The sequence below is a fragment of the Lissotriton helveticus genome, chromosome 11 (assembly GCF_964261635.1).
Source record: "Lissotriton helveticus chromosome 11, aLisHel1.1, whole genome shotgun sequence".
Classification (NCBI taxonomy): Eukaryota; Metazoa; Chordata; class Amphibia; order Caudata; family Salamandridae; genus Lissotriton; species Lissotriton helveticus.
The window spans coordinates 1,069,031,642-1,069,047,884 of record NC_136072.1 but is presented as its reverse complement, the minus strand read 5'-3'; the positions used below and the strand labels follow the sequence as shown (position 1 = coordinate 1,069,047,884).

Below are 16,243 nucleotides of genomic sequence, written 5' to 3'. Positions count from 1 at the left end.
TGGCCCCAGCAAACCATCACCGGCAGAAGCGCGCAAGAGACATTGAACAAGCCGACTCCACTGGAGCACAGTTCCTGGATGCAGTGGAGGGACTTGTCCCTCTGTGGGGCCCAATGGCAAACAGCCGCGCCATCCAACACCTGACCCAGGCAGTAGAAACGACCATGAACATCACGACTGGCATCCTCACTAACAATACGGCCGAGCTTCAGGCAGTCCGCCTGGTGGCTCTTCAGAACCGCCTTGTTCTAGATGTGGTTCTAGCCGACCGTGGAGGAGCATGCCGCATCATCGGGTCTAGCAGTTGCACCTACGTGCCAGATAACTCGCCCTCAGTCTACAAAGCAATCGAGCACCTCCACAGACTTTCCTCTGAGGTTCACCAGGAGCAGGAAGGATGGTCGCTTGGGAGCTGGTTCTGGGGTACTTTGAAGGACTGGGGATGGAGGTTGTTTACATTTATCTTGATACCGGTCGTGGTACTGTGTGGGTGTTGCCTAGGTATTCAATGCTTGCCACCTTTGTGTTCACTCATTGCCAACTGCATGTGCCCTAAGACTTTGGACTTTGGAACTGAACATATGAGTCCCCTCTATGAAGTAGAAATACGTGGCCTTATGGGGATAGATCCGAATTGACAAGTTGGCGAGACATGTTAAAAGGGAGGACTGTTGAAATCTAGTTTGTGAGCTGAACATCATCTGCGCCATCTTGTCCATTTCCTCAGACACACGCACAAATATGCGCAGCAGCCATTTTAGGTGCCATGGCCTCTCTGCCTACTGCCGATAGCCAGCGCGTCTCACCCCCTCACTCCCCGGCCTCGCAAGCACACCCCCCCCCCCCTTGACAGCCCCGGTCTCTCCTGCTTGGGCCCTAAACGCACCTCCAGCGCGACCCTGCCTCCGAGCAACATCCCGTGCTGAACCCCCCACACCCTTTCATCTCATTCATAAAACAGGCCCTTTGATAACCTCTTCCTCCTTGCCCGATTGTTCGACCTGATCCCAGGCCATCACTTAGCCCAGCAGATGCAGTTTATTGCCCCTACAGTAGGACCTCGCCTCACTTCAAAGGAGCGGGGATTAATCAATGCCCTCACACCCCCAGATCCGATCAATTACCCGCACTTCTGTTCCCAGCGGAATGTCCAGCTGCGCGATAGCCATCATGCTGAGATTAGGGGTGGGGACTCCTACTGTAGATATGTGTGGGAACGGGCCTGAACCGGGGATTCCAAAGATGCCTTTTCCGTACTTCAAAGCAATACCACGGATGTCACAAATGTAATAAAGCCATAAAACTGTGTATAAGAGGCCAGGCCTCAGAGATGCGGTTAGAGCACCTCGAAACGATACCTCGTTGTCTGATCTGATGTGTTCTGCTCCGTCGGAAATAAACTCCTGTTTCCTGCCTTCCAGTCTCCAGCGCCTGCCTCTTTATTTGATAATCGTGAGTTGGGTGAGAAGCGGCTGACGCCGGGCAAACCTTGAAAGGGGTAATCGACCTGATCTGCCTGAACCCTTTGTTTAACAGTGTCACCATGGTGACACCTAACTTTGTGGACCCTGACCAGGTAATACTGGGAGCAGACTACCTGGTGACCAATGCTAGCAATGCCACTACCTCCCATAGTATGGCACTTGTTAACTTCTCCTGGGGAGGGGTAAATGGCCTCAAAAGGGTTGTTATTAGTTCAGACCTCCCTGTGGACTGTCTTTTGGGCAATGATTTGGAATCCTCCTTATGGTCAGATGTGGAGTATAGGACTCATGTGGAAATGTTAGGTTTGTCAGCACATGTCCTTGCTGTGACTAGGTCACAGGCCAAGAAATGCCCAGCTGAACTAGTGCTGGATCCTGGAACAATGGACCAGACACTACCCAAGAAAAAGAGCAGTAGGGGTAAGATTGACTTTTCCCCCCTGCCTCAGGTGATGGATCAGCTCTCTCAGGAGACTGACCCCAAGACCCCAGAAGGAACTGTCCTAGAAGAGCTTGAGCCTGAACAGGTTGAGTTTCTTGGGACAGGGGGCCCTTCCAGGGCAGACTTGAGGCAGGCACAGTTAGACTGTTCCTCTCTTGAACCCCTCAGACAGCAGGCTGCTGCTGAGGCTGCAGGTAATGCCACAGGTGCCCATAAAGTGTACTGGGACGATGGACTCCTTTACTCTGAGGCAAGAGACCCCAAGCCTGGTGCTACCAGGAGGCTGGTCATCCCCTTGTCTCTGAGAGGTTTCCTTCTCACCTTGGCCCATGAAATTCCCCTTGCAGGTCACTTAGGCCAGAATAAGACTTGGGACAGGCTTGCCCCACACTTTCACTGGCCCCATATGTCTGAGGACACTAAGAACTTTTGTCGTTCATGTGTCACCTGCCAAGCCAGTGGCAAATCAGGTGGCACAACAAAGGCCCCCCTTATACCACTACCTGTGGTGGGGGTTCCCTTTGAAAGAGTGGGGATTGACATTGTTGGACCAATGGACCCCCCAACAGCATCTGGGCACAGATTTATACTGGTGGTAGTGGATCATGCCACCAGGTATCCAGAAGCTATTCCCCTTAGAACCACTACAGCTCCTGTTGTGGCAAGGGCCCTGGTTGGGGTTTTCTCCAGAGTGGGGTTCCCTAAGGAGGTGATCTCTGACAGAGGTGCAAACTTCACGTCAGGATACTTGACTGCTATGTGGAAGGAATGTGGTGTCAATTACAAATTCACCACACCCTATCACCCACAATGCAATAGGCTTGTTGAAAGATTCAACAAGACCCTCAAAGGGATGATAAAAGGATTACCAGAAAAGCTTAGGCGAAGATGGGACATCTTTTTACCCTGCCTTCTGTTTGCTTACAGAGAGGTCCCACAGAAGGGGGTTGGTTACAGCCCTTTTGAGCTTTTGTTTGTGCATCCTGTAAGAGGACCCCTATGTCTTGTGAAGGAAGGAAGGGAGTTACCTCTCAAAAAGCCTAAACTTGACATAGTGGACTATGTACTTGGTCTCCGCTCCAGGATGGCAGAGTACATGGAGAAGGCATCTAAAAACCTGGAGGCCAGCCAAGAACTTCAAAAAGCTTGGCATGACCAAAAGGCTGTCCTAACTGTTTACCATGCAGGACAGAAGGTGTGGGTGTTGGAGCCAGTGGCCCCAGCAGCTCTCCAAGACAAATGGTCTGGACCCCACATCATCATTGAACAAAAGGGAGAAGTCACCTATTTGGTGGACATGGGAACTCCCAGGAGCCCTCACAGAGTACTTCATGTGAACAGGCTCAAAGCATTTGTTGACAGGGAGGACATGGGCTTGCTCATGGCCACAGATGAGGGACAGGAGGAAGAGAGTGACCCTCTCCCAGACCTGCTCACTCAGAACCCTGATGATGGGTCAGTAGATGGTGTAGTCTTTTCTGACAGCCTCTCTGAGCATCAGCAACAGGATTGTAGGCAAGTCCTTCAATCCTACAGACAAATGTTTTCTCTGACCCCCAGTCAGACAAACTGGTGCACACATGAGGTGGACACTGGAGACAGTCTGCCTATAAAGAGTAAAATCTACAGGCAACCTGACCACGTCAGGGACTGCATAAAAACTGAAGTACAAAAGATGTTGGAATTGGGAGTCATTGAACCCTCAGAGAGCCCTTGGGCTAGTCCTGTAGTTCTAGTGCCTAAACCTCACACCCAGGATGGTAAGAGAGAGATGAGGTTTTGCGTAGACTACAGGGGTCTCAATGCTGTCACTAAGACAGATGCCCATGCAATACCAATAGCAGATGAACTCATTGACAGATTGGCTTCTGCCAAGTTCTTGAGTACATTTGACCTGACAGCTGGTTATTGGCAAATCAGGTTAGCTGAGGATGCCAAGGCCAAGACAGCATTTTCTACCCCAGGAGGTCATTACCAATTTGTAGTGATGCCCTTTGGTTTGAAAAATGCCCCTGCCACTTTTCAAAGGTTGGTGAACCAAGTTCTCACTGGGTTGGATGACTTTTGTGCAGCATATCTAGATGATATTGCTGTCTTTAGCTCCACCTGGGAGGATCACCTGATCCACCTGAGGAAAGTTTTAGAGGCCCTGCAAAAGGCAGGCCTCACTATCAAGGCTACTAAGTGCCAGATAGGGCAGAGTCAAGTTGTATACTTGGGCCACCTTGTAGGTGGAGGCCAAGTTCAACCTCTGGAGAGCAAGATACAGGCCATAAAGGACTGGCCTCCTCCAACCACCCAGACACAGGTCAGAGCTTTCTTGGGCCTGTCTGGTTATTACAGGAAATTTGTCAGAAATTATGGAACCATTGTGACTCCACTTAATGACCTGACAAGTAAGAAAATGCCAAAGAAAGTTCAGTGGACAGTTAGCTGTCAGAAGGCATTCGATGACCTAAAGCAGGCCATGTGCACTGCACCTATTCTCAAGAGTCCAGACTACTCCAAACCATTCATTGTCCAAACAGATGCTTCTGAGTTGGGTGTGGGAGCTGTTCTATCTCAGCTGAATATTGATGGTCATGACCAGCCCATTGCTTTTATAAGCAGAAGGCTGACCCCTAGAGAGAAACGTTGGTCAGCTATTGAGAGGGAGGCCTTTGCTGTGGTTTGGGCCCTGAAGAAGTTGAGGCCATACTTGTCTGGTACTCACTTCAAAGTTCAGACCGACCATAAGCCCCTCTTATGGCTAAATCAAATGAAGGGTGAAAACCCCAAACTTCTTAGGTGGTCCATTTCCCTACAGGGGATGGACTTTACAGTGGAGCACCGCCCAGGAACTGACCATGGTAATGCAGATGGTCTCTCCAGGTACTTCCACTTAGAGCAAGAAGACTCACCTGGTCAAGGTTAGTTTAATGTCCCTAAGTTTGGGGGGGGGGGGGTTATGTAGGAGAGTGGGGTCTGCAATCCCATGGCCACCCCAGATTTTTGCTTTTTGCTTCACTGATTTACGACTTTCCCTGGCTGTGGGCCTGCTAATCAGACCCACAGCCTAGCTGTTCTCTCTCTAAATTACAACCATGTACCTTAGGTGCATCTTACCAATTGGTACTGGACCACCTTATCAGTCCCTGTACAGCATACCTTAGGTATCCAGGGCATAGGTGTACCCAGGGCCTACCAGGGGCTGAAGCATGTATTATGCCACCCCTGGCTGGCCACCCAAACAGACACAACTGGCTGCACGCCAGCTGGGGCAAGGTGGTGTAAACACCCTTTGCTTTAGATCTAGTATTCCTATATCTAACCCTAAAATGGACACATATATTCCTATCAGTCACTCCTATGGCAGGCCTTATCAATCCTGAAGGCAGAGTGCTTGGAATTATGTGAGATGGTGCTCTGGCATGAGCTGAGCCCGTTTGCAGCTTGCGGAACCAAGTCCAAATAGCTGTTCCATGATAACGCTATACCATATACTCTTAAGTGCATTATAATCCTCGTGGTTAAATGCTAACTTTGGTATAGCATTATCAAAACATGTCGAGTAAGGTGTCATACGAATTGGAATACTAACCCCTCGCCAATTCTGGCGACGGGGTTAGCATTCCACCCTTCTAGAGGGACACGACATGTATGTAACTGTGAACCCCGGTTAAAGTCAGACATAGCCTCAGCTCCACAAAATGGATGCTGCCACCGAGACACAAGTCTGCCCTCCTGCTGCTGGGAGTCCTTCCAGCAACGGAGGCCTGGACAAAGGGTTTCCTGTCAGGGGCGGTGCTAGCACCATCCCAGACAGGATTTTGTGTATCCCAGGTAGGCAGGGCTGAAAGGAAGGTGACTGCAAGTGGCACCCCGGTGCTTACTGTGCATATGCCGGCTCAAACCAGTTCCTGGGGCACACCAGCCCCTGAGCTGGGGAGAGACCGGACAAAGGAGAGGGGTGTAACCACCCCCTCCTAGTCCCACCCATAGGGCAGGACTTAGTCGCGTGCCAGCCCCTTTTCTTAGGATAAAGGTAGGAGCAGGCCCCCTTCCCAAATTAGATAATTCTGAATCTTGAAACTACTTTCCACGAAAGGAACTCTTGACTCTTCTGAAGACTCTCCCTTGTGGCTAAGGAGTAGCCACCCTGCACCAGCAGGCACCATCGAAGCTCTTGCGGTTTGCTGTAAGTCCATCCTCCGGATCAAGACTGCCCAGCTCGACGAGACCCGTATTCCCTGCCATCTCTGACCTCTACCTACCTACATCATCCAGCCCAGCTGAGATTCGTGGGTGTGACGAGACCCGTGGGACCGGCCATCTTCAAGACCTGCACAACGCTTCTCCAGCACAACCCCAGAGAGACCCTCGAGTAAGTGCACTGGGGTTTGAGAATCCCTAACCCTAAGCAGCTCCAGCACCGAAGTCCAGTCTCCCAGCATCCACGAGATCTGCGTGGGGCCCTTCTGCTTCTTTGCTGCTTGCCACGTTGTCCGGTCACTTGCCCGTTGGCTAGTGACCCTCTTGACGACGTACCACGACGATTTCACCGCTGGTCTGGTTGCTCCAGACTGGCCCTTGCTCCCTTCCAAGAGAGGAGCACCCCGGACCCTCCTGGTCCACTCCAGACGCCATCTTGACTCCACCGCGTGGGCTTGCCTTTGCCAAGGTTTGTTGCTCAGATCCTGAGTCCAGCATCGCCGACAGCCGACAGCCTCGTGGGACAGCTCGCACCTCCAGCCTGGACGCCGACAACGCCTCCTAGCCCGTGTGACTGCAGAGTCCAGCGTCGCCCACTCACCTGGTCGAGGTGACTTCATCCGGTGCCATCCTGGTGCCCACATAATCACTGGCTAGTGATTAAGAACTGAGTCCCCTCTGCTTTCAGGTCGTCTCCTTCACTGATCCAGCCTTGGATCACACCGAACATCTTCACTGGTCGCCTGCCAGCAACTTCTTCTTTCAGGCTCCATAGACTCCAACGAGGATTCCCGACGTCTTTTGAACCCTATGCAGCCGCGGCCCCTGGGCTAGGTAACTTGAGTATTTCGGTACTCCAGCATAGGTTCACTATCCAAGTGTCCAGATCCTTTGTCGTTTTTAGTCTATCTAGTCGGATTCGTCCGGAAACAGTAACTTAAGAAACGCTAGCATCCATAGACTTCTTCCCACATCCCGCGTGAGAGTGCACACTCTGCACCCGAACTCCCTAGACCTCCTGCTCGTAATCTTAGGATTCAGTAGTGTAGTCCTAGCGATCCTGAAGCCTCTGGATCTTGTTACTTTACCTGCTAGCATTTCGCATTCCACTTTTTGTGTATATGGTTTTTCGTGCCCCTCGGGCATTTGTGTAAATTGTGCAACTTAAAGTATTTTTGTAAGAGTTTTGTATTGTGCTTAGCTCCCTGACTCATAAAGAGTTCAGGGTAGACTTGTTATAAATAAATATCCTTTATTTTCATAACAACTTGTGTGGTGTCCTTTCACTTGGTGTTCAAGGGGTATATGTGATGGTAAAACAGCTGGCTTAACACGCCCTCTAGAGTTTAGCCTGAAGACTGCTCGTGTCCATGCTACTAGGATGGTCTGAAAGGTTGATTTACAACCAATCATCAATAAGGGTTGTTTGGTACGATACACAGTGATCACTAGAATAGTGAGCACTATATATCAGGCCAACTTCTCACAAGCAGCAACTTATTTTATTATTACGGATGACTAGAAACGTCACAACTCAATGGTAATAAGGAAAATAGAGATAGGAGTTTTTAACAGGGATTAACCCCATGCAGTGCTTAATTTGTAAAAAACAAACAACAAAAACGTGACAGGGCCCTCCTCAGGGGGTCACCACAGCTTCCACCACCTATTACCCCTGCCAGCATTGCCAATGGCATACCCACATAACTACTAACCATCACACAAGTACGTCTGACAATCAGACTGTTCAAGGCCCCGAAAGCTATAAGAATGGCTTGGGCGCCATGTATTAGTTGTTTTTAATGTATAATGAATTAACAAATAACTGTTGTTTTGCTCATCTTTAAATTACACAAACAGCGACACCATGTGGCAGCTGTCATAAATGCTAGTGTTGACAATTAAAGACCGGCGCTGAGCACCAGCAAACCACCAGCTCAAATTAGGCACTGCTCCTCTGTATTATACTTGAGTCACAATAACACAGTGCCTATCACAAAAGCTGCTGACAGTGTGAAAGGCCAGCTCATCAGAATACAATTGTTCTTCAAACAAGGAAATTAATGACTGGTTCTTTAACTCTTTTTTCAGGTATTCTTCTCTGAAGATTCTCAACAATTAGTTATTATGATTCTCAACCTTTATGTTTATTTACTGTAATGCTAGAGCTTATTACAAGAAAGGAGGAATCAGTCTACATGCTACCACACATAGTGACCTGCAGCAACTTTTAAAAGTGCCACCAAATAAACATCTGCACATTGGGCTGTTTACCTTCACACTAAAGATTTTACATCTATTCCAGAAGGAGTAACAGAGCAATGATGAAATTAAATAGGACTGGGGAAAGGTGGAGGATATGGCATTGCATTTTAAGGAAAAACATACCCCGTACCATACCTTATGTAGGATACTGACAGTAACCTTAAAGTTCTAAGAAATAAGAACTCTGCCACTGGCCTCATTTCTCACCACGATCATGCCAATGATAATTTGCATTATCCTTATAATGTACAATGGGGATATCCCTATTAAATGCATATGCCCCTGTTTTTTCTTGTGAAATAAGTTATTCTTTGAGCACATATTTAGAATTCATGTGAAATTTTAAATGTAAAAATAAGCACCAAAACCTACAGTTTGCAATGTATTCCAAACATTTTTCAATAGTACATATATGTCACTATGAAAGCCAGCTTTGAGGTTTAGATTGCTTGCTACTATGCAGACATGATTCTGTTACCGGTCTCCAGAAGTGCCATCCACTTATATCCTGATTTTACCAAAGTGTGAGATATTACATTACATAATTCTCTCAGATTCAAAACATGGGTTTTTTGAAGATCGCAATAGTGAGCAGCTGATCTGCACCACATTCACAAAAAAATCATAAATGTCAGCATGTAGGAGAATAATGTCGTCTGTCTGATTCAAAAACACTTGTTCCCACTGCAGGCAATGTGATGATTTTTACACTTATCGTAGGATCTCTTCTCTTTTTTCTTCACATACAAAGAATTCTCTTAAAATGGTACGCGTTCCAAACCCTTTCCCAAACTACTGCACCATCTCATCTGTGACAGGGCCTTTTAGGTGTAAGTTTCAAAGTGTAGATACCGTCATTCATCTGCTCTGGTGGTGGCCCAGGGTGAGTGATTGCTGGGGAGAAGGCTTCTCTGAGGTTGAGAAGAACAAGTTACTTACCTTCGGTAACGCTTTTTCTGGTAGATACAGTATCTGCCTGTGGATTCCTCACCTTGTGAATATCCCCCTGCGTCAGCAGCATCCGGAAATTCTTTTTGTAGCTTCGCGCCGACGTAGACCGACGTCACAGAGGCACGACATCGCGCGCGACTCCGCTGACGTCACCGACCCCATATTAGGCCCACGCCGGCGTGATGACATCAGTTCCGCCCATTTTTCCGTGCCTTTGAGGCACACGGACGGACCAATGACAGTAGAAATATACATAGTATACACAGTGCACAATGTCCAGATAACACACACAGTGCGAAAACAATGCAGGAAAGCAAAATGTAATAAACATTTCCTTTGACAATAAAAATATATAAATACATACAATAAGTAAGGTATACAAGAGTGGACAACGGGGAGGTGGGTGGGTCAGTGAGGAATCCACAGGCAGATACTGTATCTACCAGAAAAAGCATTACCGAAGGTAAGTAACTTGTTCTTCTGATAGATACATCTGCCAGTGGATTCCTCACCTTGTGAATAGTTTCCCACAGCAGTCCCCACTTCCGGAGGAGGGTGTCCACTCTTCTATACCAAGAAATCTTGGAGGACAGAACGCGCAAAGTGGCCGTCCCTCCTCACCTCGGTATCCAAGCAGTAATGCTTCGCGAAAGTGTGGAGGGAGGCCCAAGTCGCGGCTCTGCAAATGTCCTCTACAGGCACACCTCTAGAAAGAGCAGATGTTGCAGACTTAGCTCTAGTAGAATGAGCCCTTATACCCTCTGGAGGTTCCTTACCCGCCAGGGAGTAGCAGATCTTGATGCATAAAATTATCCATCTTGAGAGCGTGCGCTTGTGCACAGATCTTTCTTTCCTGCAGCCAGCAAATCCAATGAATAGCTGGTCATCCAACCTGAACTCCCTTGTGCTGTCCAGGTAGAAGCTCACCGCCCTCTTAGGGTCCAAGCGATGAAGCCGCTCCTCCTCCTTGGAAGGGTGAAGGAGAGGATAAAAGGTAGGGAGGGTAACGGATTGCCCCAGGTGGAAAGGAGTTACCACCTTCGGCAGAAAAGCAGCCCTGGTCCTAAGAACCATTCGATCAGCATGAATGGATAAAAACGGGGGCCTTGAACTAAGAGCTTGAAGCTCACTTACCCTCCTTGCCGAGGTAATTGCGACAAGGAAGACTGTCTTGAAAGACAAAAGTCTCAAGGGACATGAGTGTAAAGGTTCAAAAGGTGAACCCATCAAAAATGTAAGAACATGTTCAAGTCCCACTGAGGTACAATAAAAGGAGTAGGAGGAAATGTATTGGTAAGACCCCTGATGAATCGTAAAACAATAGGTAACTTAAACAAAGCAGGCTGGTCAGGCAAACAAAGGAAAGCCAATAAGGCCGACAAGTAACCCTTAATAGTTGCCACCGCAAAACCCTGCTGGGCCAAGAAAAGAGCAGATTGAAGAATATTGGACAAACGAGCCCTTAAAGGGTAAATGGACTTTTCCCCACACCAAGCAACGAACTTTGACCATCTATAGGAATAAATGGACTTAGTGGAGTCACGCCTGGCTGACAAAATGACATCCACCACATCGTGTGGGAGAGAAAAGGAACTCAGGTTGCCCCGTTCAATCTCCAGGCATGAAGGTGTAAGGTCTGGAGGTGGGGGTGTAGAACCTGCCCCTCCACCTGGGAGAGGAGATCTGCCCTGTGAGGGAGACGGAGCGGCGGGTGAGAGGAGAGGTGGAGAAGGTCTGTGTACCACACCCTTCTTGGCCAATCCGGGGCGACCAATATAACTTGGGCCCGGTCTTGGCGAATCTTCCTCAGAACCCGAGGAATCAAGGGTATGGGAGGAAACGCGTAAAGGAGTTGCGAGTCCCAACTCAACTGAAACGCGTCCCCCAAGGCTCCCTGTATCAGAAACTGGAGGCTTCAGAATGACGGGCAGTGAGCATTCTCGTGAGTGGCAAACAGGTCCACCCAAGGAGTTCCCCACGTCCGAAAGACGTGACGAACTACCTCTGGATGAAGCCTCCACTCGTGGTCGGCAGAGAACTGCCGACTGAGACTGTCTGCACAAACGTTCAGAACTCCGGCCAGATGATTTGCCATCAGACAAATCTGATGGTCCTGAACTCAGGACCAGAGACACAGAGCCTCTCTGCAGAGACAATGCGACCCCATTCCTCCCTGCTTGTTGACATACCACATCGCGGTCGTGTTGTCCGTCAGGACCTGAACTGACTGACCGCGAAGGGAAGGGAGGAAGGCCTTGAGCGCCAGACGTATCGCCTGCAATTCCAGAAGGTTGATGTGAAGCAACCTTTCCTCTGGAGACCAAAGACCCTTCACCTCCAGGTCCCCCAGATGAGCACCCCACCCTAGAGTGGATGCATCCGTTATCACTGCGGTCACCGATGGAGGAAGTTGAAAAGGCTTTCCTTGTGACAGATTGCCTTCCACGCTCCACCAAAACAGATCTGCTGCAGTTTCTCTGGAGATCCTCACTGACTCCCTGAGATCTCCGTTGTGCTGATACCACTGCCTGCGGAGGCACCACTGGAGTGCCCTCATGTGCCAGTGTGCATAGTTGACCAACAGAATGCAAGAAGCCATCAGACCGAGCAGACGTAGGACCTTCAGGACCGGAACAACCGCTCCACTGTAGAATAAAGGAATCATCTCCTGTATGTCGCGAATCCTTTGAAGAGGAGGGAATGCACGGCATACAGTAGTGTCCAGTACCGCACCTATGAACAGGTTGCGCTGGGAGGGCACCAGGTGAGATTTGGGTACATTTATCGAAAAACCCAACCTGTGCAACAACTGAGTTGTCTCCTGCAGGTGATGGAGCACCTTCCCCGGCGACTCTGCTTTGATCAGCCAGTCGTCCAGATACGGGAATACAGGTATCCCCGACCTCCTGAGATGTGCTGCCACCACTGCCCATCACCTTGGTGAAGACTCGAGGCGCAGTAGTAAAACTAAACGGAAGGACAGCAAACTGGTAGTGCTGCGACCCAACCGTAAAACGGAGATACTTTCTGTGCGACTTCAGGATGGGAAAATGAAAATACGCATCCTGCAAATCGATCAACACCATCCAGTCTTCTTCCAGTAGTGCTTGAAGAACCTGTGCAAGGGTGAGCATCTTGAACTTTTCCTGTTTCAGGTAAAGGTTCAAGATCCTGAGATCCAGGATTGGCTGAAGTCTGCCATCCTTCTTGGGGATCAGAAAATACCGGGAGTAGCATCCCTGACCCCTCTCCTGCTCCGGAACCACCTCTATCGCCCCTTTTCTGGACAGCGGCAGGACTTCCTTCTGCAGGAGAAGCAGGTGGTCCTCCTAACAAAAACCCTGGCAAGGAGGTTAATTTGGGGGAAATTCCCGAAAGGGAAGAGCATAACCATTCCCGACGAGATTGAGAACCCAAAGATCCGATGTAATCAATTCCCAATCTCGTAGGGAATGGGTAAGCCGACCCCCCACTGGACTGGACCCACATGATCCGGAATGGCGGATCTAGGGCTGCTTTGCTGCGTTGGCAGGGGGCTGGGATGGGGAAGAGGAGGAAGCTTGATGGCCTCGAGAACGGGCTCTTTGCTTGCCCCATATGACCTGTACAGCGTGTTTTGCTGCTGCTGCGGCTGCTGCTGTGTTGACTTGTAGGATCGAAAAGAAGATCTGCTAAATCCTCTAGAACGTCTCCCAAAAGTGCCCCTGGTCTGAAGGCCCAACGACTTAGCCGTTGCTCTGCTATCTTTAAAGCGTTCTAAAGCAGCGTCTGCCTTCTTACCAAATAAACCAGACCCATCAAATGGAAGATCCATCAATGCAGACTGGACATCTGTCAAAAACTCACTCAATTTTAGCCACGCAGCTCTCCTCATTGCCACGGAAGAGCCCATGACCCTCGCCACAGAGTCTGCCGTGTCCAATACACTCTGAATCACCTGCCTTGCTGCAGCCTGAGTGTCCGAGATTACCTCCTGGAAGTCTTTTCTATCCTCCTCCGGTATCTTGGGCACCAACTGTTTTACAGAGTCCATCAGGTCATGGATATAACGCCCCATCAGGCAGGTCGCGTTTGTGGACTTCAGCGCCATACTGGTGGAGGAGAAAACCTTTTTAGCAGCCTGATCCTGTTTCCTCGACTCCTTTTCTGCTGGAACCTGTGGAAAAGCCCCCGTTGATCTTTTGGAACAGGCAGCCTGCACCACCAAACTCTCAGGCAGAGGGTGAGTGGACAAAAATTCTGGGTCATCAGGAGCAGCTCTATACCTCCTGGCAACAGCCCTAGATACAGCAGGAGCTGACACAGGTTTCTTCCAAACCTCTAAAATTGGTTCTTTAAGGGCATCATTAAAAGGCAGCAATGGTTCAGTCACTGAAGATGGGGAGTGAAGGACCTCTGTGAGAAGATTTGATTTAAACTCAGCAGTAGGTAGAGCAATGTTCTTTATCACGACATGGTAAGGAGCCACATCTTTAGAGGGTTCATCCGACACTGATACTAAATCCCACTCAGGGGACAGTTCAAGGCCACTAGCCACTGTCAGGTCCTCAAATGGGTCCTCAGGCTCCTGCAGCTCACCCTCCTCTAAATTCTCCTCACGATACCTCTCTTCCTCCATCAGCCTTTGGGCTTCACGCCTCGACCTGTGCTTCACATTCGAAGCCGTCGGATCCACTGTCGGCTCCGTTGGAGCTGGTGCCGGCGCCGATCCCGACGTCGGACGAGGAAGAATCCCACGATGTCGCTCAGGGTTCGGCATCAGGGTTGATGGAATCGGCGTCGAAGGATTTGGCGTCGACGACTTCGGCGTCAATGGCTTCGGAGTCGAAGGCCTCGCCGGCGACGGAAAATGCCAATGCGGCGCCGGAGCCGGCATAAAGGGCGCAGCTGCATAGGTTTGGGGAACACCCAGACGAAACGCCATCGGACCCATGGCACCAGCAGGAGCCCCTGAGGGGTACATAGCCCTGGAATATATACCAAACATTGCATTTAGGAAATGGGTCGGATCCTGACCTGGAGCCGGGAAGGCTGGGTACGAACCCCCAGGCTGCTCTTGAGGGCGTGGAGTCGATACGACGTCGACTTCCTCTTCGGGCTGGTGCACCGGAGTCAACAGACCCTCGGGTAACTGAGCCTCTCCCTCTCCAACCACCTCCTGCTCACCTTCATCCTCCCGACCTGAAGGATGGAATGGAACCGGAGATGGATTCGCTGTCTGCCTCGGAGAACCTGGCGAATTTGCATGCGACGCCTCACCCCCGGCGTCCTGATCTTCCGAAGCCGAAGATACCACCACCTTCTCAACCAGCTTCACCTGCGATTTTGGCTTAGAACCTGAGTCCTTCTTCAAGCGATGTCGTGATTCATGGGACCTCTTCCTATGCTTCTTCTTAGATGATGTCGAAGCATGGGCCGATGACGAGTCCGATCGCGACCTCGAACGAGATCTTGACCTCGAACGTCGAGACCGCGACCTCGATTTTTTCTTCTCCTTACTTCCTTTAAACTTCGCCACAAGTAGCTTAGCTTCTCTCTCCCGGAGGGCCTTAGGTGTCATCTTCCTACAAGACTGGCAGTCTTCGACGTCGTGGTCGGAGATTAAACACCATAAGCAGCATGCATGTGGATCCGTAATGGACATGGTTTTGTCACATTCCCCACAGGCTTTAAACCCGGTCTTCTTTGAAGACATGTCAAAAGAGAAGACAATGAAACACTAATAATACAGAGTAACAAAGTTACTGCAAAAGCTACGGACGATCCCTAGAAAACCGTTAGCGTCGACGACGCGGAAAAAAGGGAACTGATGTCATCACGCCGGCGTGGGCCTCATATGGGGTAGGTGACGTCAGCGGAGTCGCGTGCGATGTCGTGCCTCTGTCACGTCGGTACACGTCGGCGCGAAGCTACAAAAAGAATTTACGGATGCTGCTGACACAGGGGGATATTCACAAGGTGAGGAATCCACTGGCAGATGTATCTATCAGAAAAGTGACTACACAAACTGAACTTTCTCCGCTGGTGACACTATTGGGATGTGTCTGGACAGTTCCCTCTCAAGCCGCTTTACAATCCTTGCTTTACTGATAGCCAGGGTGGCGATATAGTGGGATAGGGTCGGCTCTAAAGGGTGGATTACTGCGAAAAGAAAATCATCTTCTACAATGATGCAAAAGACACACTCAACTCACCCACGTCCCAACCCAAAGATATCTGGTTCCCTTTCGGACAGTACTTATCATCACAGCCGCATGGTCCTCAGTGGGCCCAACTGCTTCACTGCGTGGTCCCTAGTGGGCAAAATATGGTGTTGCCATTAAGTGACTAATGCTGTGCATTTGTTCCATCTAAGCTTTGGCATGTGGTGCCTTCTTTTTCGAGGAAATAATAATGACTGCTCTCTCCTTCTGAGTACACGTTGGTGAGCTTTTATCGTGGAATATGTATATAGTTTTTAAAAGTTTGGAAGTTCTGATAAGTGTGGGAAAACCATCCTAAATCTTGCACAAGAAAATGTATTTTATCTTAGGCTTGAAGCCTAAATTTGGCAAATAAAATCAATCTTTTAGTTGGGGGATTAGGAGAAGTGATATACGTTTGTGATTGTATATTTATTAAAGATATTCTAAGCCTATGGCAGGGCATTTGTTCTTTGCTTTCCATAGCTTCCTTTCTATTCTGTGCTGGAAGTATGAGTTGTGTAGTTTATCAGATACACAGACACATTTTCGTGTTTGGGGTCACGAAACAAGAGAGGTGGCATACACCACTACCCAGTGGCATAAGTACTGAGGTAGTCGTGAAAAACCTGAGAGCGGTTGAGTCAGAGCTAGTGTGAGGAAGTTTGCCACACTTGTAAAGGGACAGTTTTCTGACCACTGCTCACCCCTTCAACCAAGGGGAGCAA

The 16,243-nt window shown here is 49.4% G+C and overlaps 1 protein-coding gene across 2 annotated transcripts in view; it reads right to left on the bottom strand.

Annotated features, from left to right (window-relative positions):
* The window catches only part of DNAH10 (dynein axonemal heavy chain 10), a 2,445,728-nt gene that overhangs the window by 824,770 nt on the left and 1,604,715 nt on the right, over positions 1 to 16,243 (bottom strand). The gene's annotated exons all lie outside the window — the stretch shown is intronic.